At 43.7% G+C, this 6,303-nt stretch overlaps 1 pseudogene; it reads right to left on the reverse strand.

Moving 5' to 3' along the window:
- Nucleotides 1-223: 223 nt before the first annotated feature.
- Nucleotides 224-2,120, reverse strand: LOC102875061 (annotated as a pseudogene).
- Between the last annotated feature and the right edge of the window lie 4,183 nt (nt 2,121-6,303).

Raw genomic sequence — 6,303 nt, forward strand, 5'->3', positions numbered from 1 at the left:
GTCCAAGCCAGTGAGGTCTCTTCTCTCCACTTGGGAGACCAGAGGGAGTTCTTCCAAATCTCACTTCGAAAGCAGTGACCCAAACAGATCTCTGTGGGTGGAGCTTCCCAAGTCTGTAAACAATTCCAGCTGAGGCTCAGGCTGCACGGAGCTCAAGGCCCCTACTCTATCGGAGGTCAACCGGCTCTGCAAGACGAAGGTGGCATCAAGTGACAGTCTGGTCTCACTGGGGACTTTCTCAGTCACTTTTTGTGGACTCTGGCTTCCCAGGTCCGGCTGCAGGGGTGTCCATCACTTGTGAGCTCTGATTCCGAAGCCCTCCACGAGGTGAACACCAAGCATACTCTGGCAGATGGAAGTAGTGTGAGTTGGGGAGTGGTGACGGGTGCTCCATGGCCATGGGGGGTGGAGGGTAGCGGATCTGGGACCAGTCTTCAAAGGCGTGGTGTGGTGCCATGGCTGGCATGGGTGGATAGATGTACGGGTAGGCCCCACAGGTGCTCAGGGTGGGGTTCTACCTGATAGCGTTCTCCTGCAGACTTCGCTTTTCTCTTCTGTTGTTTGAGGGCTTCTTTGACCTTCTCCTCATCTTTGAATGCTTTTATCTGGGCATTTGACAGGGTGACCTGGGCCTGCAGTTTCTCCACCTGTTTCTTCAGCTCTTCCTTCTCCTCATTCATTCGTTCTCTATCACTACGCTCCCTCTGGAAATCCTCAAAAATCTTCACCTGCTGTTTCAGCAATTCATTCTGAGTGACCAGCTCCTGCTTCCTTAAGGCTCCTGCTCCTTCTGGGCTCCCAAATGCTGCTGCTGGTGACGACGATGAGGAGTTCTGGATGCTCAGCGCTTCCTCCAGGGCCTTGTTGAGTCTCTGGATCTCCTTTTCCTGGTACTCCCGATGGCGAGTGAGTGGGCTCAGCTGGTCCTGCAGGTACTTGATCTTCTGGCACAGTTCCTTGGCCTCCACTGTCAGCTTCTCCTTGTCAGTCTCTTCCATTTCAGTCTTGGACTTGGCAAGGAGGAGCTTGCGGTCAAAGTCTCACTGTTTCTGCTCACGCTCAGCCTCCAGGTCAGTCACCTGCTTCTGCACATCACCCAGCTTCTGGCGCAGCTCAGTGATCTTCTGCTCATACTGTTGCTTCATGGACCGGAAGTGCTGGTCCCATTGCTTGTTTACTTGAAGGAGCTCAGTGCGCTGCTGCTCCAGCATCTTCACCTTCTTCTCAGCTGTGCCCAGGGCGCTTGCCTCAGGCACCTTTCCTGCTGTCACACTGGCCTGCTGGTGGCTGTCCACCACCTTCTTCCCATTGCCTTCCATCTGTAGGGTGTCTGGTTGTCCAGGGGAACTCTCTTTGTGGCTGCTGCACATCAACAACTTCTTAAGCTCCATATTTTCCTCCCGAAGCCTCTCAGAGGCCTGATCCCTTTGTTCCAGGCCCTTGTCCAGCTTGGCCTTCAGGACCTCGTTCTCCTTCCGAAGCTGCTCACACAGGGTCTGCAAGATGGAGGTCCGCTGCTCGTTCTTATGCACCTTGGAGGCCAGCCGGTTGAACTCCAGGGCCATGCGGCCCAGGTGCGTGAAGAGCTGGCTGTGGCCTGGCTCCTCAGCACACACACTCAGGGTTGTCTCCAGCCGCTGCAAGTGCAGCTTCAGGTTGCTGTCTTCATGGGGCAGGGGGCCCAGCTCCAGCATGCTCCTTGTGCTGCCACCACTCCCTGGTGGAGAGTTCTGCTCCTCAGCGGTGACCACTTCAAATTGAGAGGAGGTACCACTGGATGGAGGTTTGGGGACTGGCTCCAGCTTGTCACTGGGGTACGTAGGATCAGAAGGTGGTGCCGGGACTTTTGTGTCCTTTCCTGTGAGTTCAGCCAGATGGTCAAATGAGGCCAAGGAAGAAGAAGGTGGTTGGAGCATCTCATGGTCCTTGACCAGTTCTTCTGCCTTCTGCCTGAGTCTCTATGCTTCCATCTGGGACTCCTCCAAAAGCTCCCCTAACATCTTTATCCCTTGCATTTTTTTCTTTCAGCTGAGAATTCTCTTCCACTAGGCGCTCAATGCCTCTCCTGGAGGTATGCTGCCCCCTGGGTCGTAGATCCGGTATGGTCCTCTCCCTTCCATGGGGGTGACTCAGGCCCTGCTGTGGTGCCCACCTGGCTCGGGGTGGTGGTTGGAGGAGGGGGGGGTGGTCAGGAACACAAACTTTGCCTCCACAGCACTTCTCCTGCTCTCGCCGAGGGGAGGGACGCTGGCTGGCGACGAGGACGTGCCGGGGGCGGGACCACCCCGCCCCCAATCTGTTCTTTTTAAAAATTATTTACATTCATTCATGTTGCACATTTTCCTCCCTATTCCTTCCTTCCCTGTCCTCCAGTTAACTTTTTTTTTATGTTTGAACTTATAGTTAACAATTTTAATACTGATCTCCATTCAAAAATCATTAAGAACATAATGATTTCTACCTTTGAAAACTTTTGAGGAGAGAAATTTTCTTTCTGGCATTTCTTAGACTGGCTTCTTAAGGCTGAATACTTTCTTTTGGTTTTTAATATTCATTCATTGTTGCACCATTTTCTCCTTCCCACACACCTCTCCCCTAGTCCTCTTTTCAATGTACCTCTTATTCTGGACCATAGTCTTATATATAATACCAAATCATATATTCCTTTTAAACAGTTCTTTCCTTCATCTATTCAAATAAAGTGTTCGTTATCTATCCACTCTTTTCCTATTCTCCAACCCCTCATATCAGTCCTGCTTTGTAACAGTGGTGTTATGCATTATTTTGTGACTGAAATATTTAACTCAGCATAATGTTCTCCAGGGTCACCCATGCTGTGTAATGCTTTTCAAGTTCTTTATTTTTCAGTGCTTCATAGTATACCATTGTGTGAATATACCATAGTTTCTATCCATTTGTATGCTGATGGGCACTTAGGTTGTTTCCATCTCTTTGGTACTGTGAATAATGCAGCAATAAACATCAGTGTCTATACATCTGTTTGAATAGCAGGTCTGGTTTCTTTAGGGTATAGTCCCAATAGTGCAATTGCTGGGTCAAATAGTATTTCTACTTCTAACCTTTTGTGAAAATATCAAACCTCCTTCCACAGTGGTTGCACCATTTTACACTCCCACCAGCAGTAAATAAGGGTTCCAGTCTCTCCACAACTTTGCCAGCATTTGTTGTTTGCTCTGTTGAACTTTGCTATTGTTGCTGGAGAATCTAAAGATGGTTTGTAAATTCAGGTTAGATAGACTCAAGGTCATATTTTGGTTCTTGTGGACTTACTTTAATGTTCTTCAACTTTAATTTTAACTTCTACATGAATAATTTTTGATCCATTCCATAGTCAGTCAGTTCCTGGTCTTGTTTGACTGCTGATATTGGGCTTCTCTGACTTTTTGGACAGATGTAGTCCATCTGATTTCTGTGAAGTCTATCAGGTAAAATATGTATGTGTAGTCGTTGCTTATGTATTTTATAAAAGGTATTTGCAAAGAATAAATAATCGATTGTACAAAATTCTGTCGATCTGCAGCCTGATTTCTGTAACCAAGTTCCTGTTTTCCTCCTACCAGTCTTTCTTTTTGCCAACTTTTGCATTATCACCAGTTATTATTAATGGATCTTGATTGCATGTTCAATCTCTTTCAGTCTGCAACAGTTGTTGCATGTCATCAAATAAAAACCAAGTCATAGCTGACCCTCCAGTGGGTTTTCAGAGGCAGTAAATCACAAAGGAGGAGATTTCCCATCCTCCTTCTGTGGAGCTGCTGGTGGTTTCAGACTGTGCCTTTGGGATTGCAGCATAGCATATTACCATTAGACCACCAGCATAGAAATCCTCAACTTCATTATCTTTGGCTTTAGTTGTTGATTCATGTATTTGATGAAAACTGTCCCACTGGGCTTCCAAGAATATAAAATTGAGTGAGCACATACTGCCTCTTCTTTCTCTGCCAGCATTGCTGGTGGGTCCAAGCCCCTGTCCTTTTGGTTAATAGCCCAACTCTTAGCCCACAAGGTAGCTTTATATTACAGAGGAGAACTGTGTGTAAACTTTTTTTAGCTTTTTATAATAGTGGCCTATACAATGATTGTCCATATGTGGCTGATTTCACTCAAGAAAATGAGTTTTAGAATCATCCATCTTATGTAGTGTTTCAAGAATTCTTTAATATTCATCAGTATTTTCTAATACTACATGTATCAGTTTCTTCAATCATAAATAAATCATGGTTTTTTAAACCATGGACACATGAATTATTTCCATCTCTTTGCTATTGTAAACAATGCTGCAGTAAACATGAAAGTACATTTCTCTGTCACAGCTCTTATTTCATTAGGATATATACTGTGGTGTCAACAGTTTATTGTTCAAAATGTGTTTTCTAATCATCAGCTGTTTATTTTGTGCTGACATGTTATTATGTTAAGAAGATACGATTGGAGGGATACAAACCCCACCCTACTAGAAGCTTATGTAAGCCCATGAGAGTTAAATGTTAGCTCTCTTTTTGGGCATTCACTTTCTAGCTATACTGCAACTGAAAATCTACAACATTTACCAGTCTCTTCAAAACCAGCCTACATCTACAAGGAGATGGAAAGGCAGTTTCCAATTTTATCTGCAATGGAAAGAGGCCCCTAATAAGCAAAATACTACTAAAAGAAAAACAAGGTATGATCAGCCCCTCATCTCAAATCTAACTACACAGTTGTGATGGCGAAGACAGCGTGGTACTGGTTCAGGGGCAGACCAATGGAATAGAACTGATAACCCAGAAATCAACTCATCTACCTGTGGTAAATTGATCTTTGACAAGGAGATGAAATCAACTGAGTGGAGAAATGGCAGTCTCTTTAACAAATGATGTTGACAACTTGGAAAACCATCTGCAGAAAATTTAAGCAAGATCCATACCTCACACCATACACAAAAACGAACTCTAAGTGGATCTGAGACCTTGAAGGAAAACCAAAGACTATAAAATTCATCAGAGAAGAGCTTGGGAGAACTCTAGAAGCCCAAATCCACAGCATAAACAGTCTTTCAAGCATAATGGAAAACCTACAGCCAGGAGAGAGCTATGAATGGCACCATCTAAGAATCAAATCCCTATGCACATCAAAAAACTTCTCCAACAGGGTAAGCAGGATATGAATAGACACTGCCGGAAGAAGACATTCAGATGACAAATGAACAAATGAAAATCTGTTCAAAATCTCTAGCTCTCAAAGAGATGCAAATAAAAACGATTAGAAGCTATCATCTCATCCCAGCAACAATAGCAAAGTGAACAGAGCTGCAAACAGCAAATGCTGGTGAGGTTGTGGAGACATTGGAACTCTTTTTCACTGCTGGTGGGGATATAAAATAGAACAATCACTATAGAAGGTGATCTGGGGCTTTCTCAAAAAGTTAGAAAGAGATATACTATTTGACCCAGCCAATTCTACTATTAGGAACAGGCCCTAAATAAACCAGAGCCATGACTGAAACAGATATATTTATACCTATGTTTCTTGCTGCATTATTCACAATAGCAAAGAGATGGAAGCAACACAAGTGCCTGCCAACTAATTAATAGATAGAAAAACTATGGTACTTTCACACAATGGAATATTACTCAGCATTGAAAAACAATGAAATAGTAAAACATTACACAATATGGGTGACCCTGGAGGACATAATGCTGAGTGAAATATCTCAGTCACAAAAGGACAAATACTGCATATCATCACTGGAGAAAGAATGGGAAAAGGGTGGTTAGATAATGAACAGTGCATTAGAGCAGATGAGGGGAAGAATTGTCTGAAGGAATATATGATTAGACATATATATATGACAACAATCTAGAATAAGGGATGCATTATGGGTAGATCTGGGGAGGAGGGAAAAATGTGGGGCTAAGAAAATGAGTAACAGCGAAAAAAATTAAAATATATTCTGTTTTAAAAAACTCCAAAAATCAAACGAGCCTTCGTACCTACAGTCATGTGAGCCATTCTCCTGATGGATCTGAGCCTCTGGGAGACCCTCTAACAAACTGCCAAACCCAGGGGACCTAGAAGAGTGAGGAAACTGAAGGAAGGAAGGACTCTTGGTTTTGGAAATTATGGAGTTTCACAGAAAATCAAACATTTGGGACACTGTTGACTCTGCACTTCTCGTAACTGATTTGCTACCAATTTTAGCAGAATGAATTATGAATACATATAACTACTAATAGGATTGCTGCATTAAATGGTATTTCCATTTTCAACTTTTTTAGTTTTTAAATTTTATTTTACACTGTT

This window comes from Elephantulus edwardii, unplaced genomic scaffold, assembly GCF_000299155.1.
Source record: "Elephantulus edwardii isolate Elephantulus edwardi_28Jun2011 unplaced genomic scaffold, EleEdw1.0 scaffold00211, whole genome shotgun sequence".
NCBI lineage: Eukaryota > Metazoa > Chordata > Mammalia > Macroscelidea > Macroscelididae > Elephantulus > Elephantulus edwardii.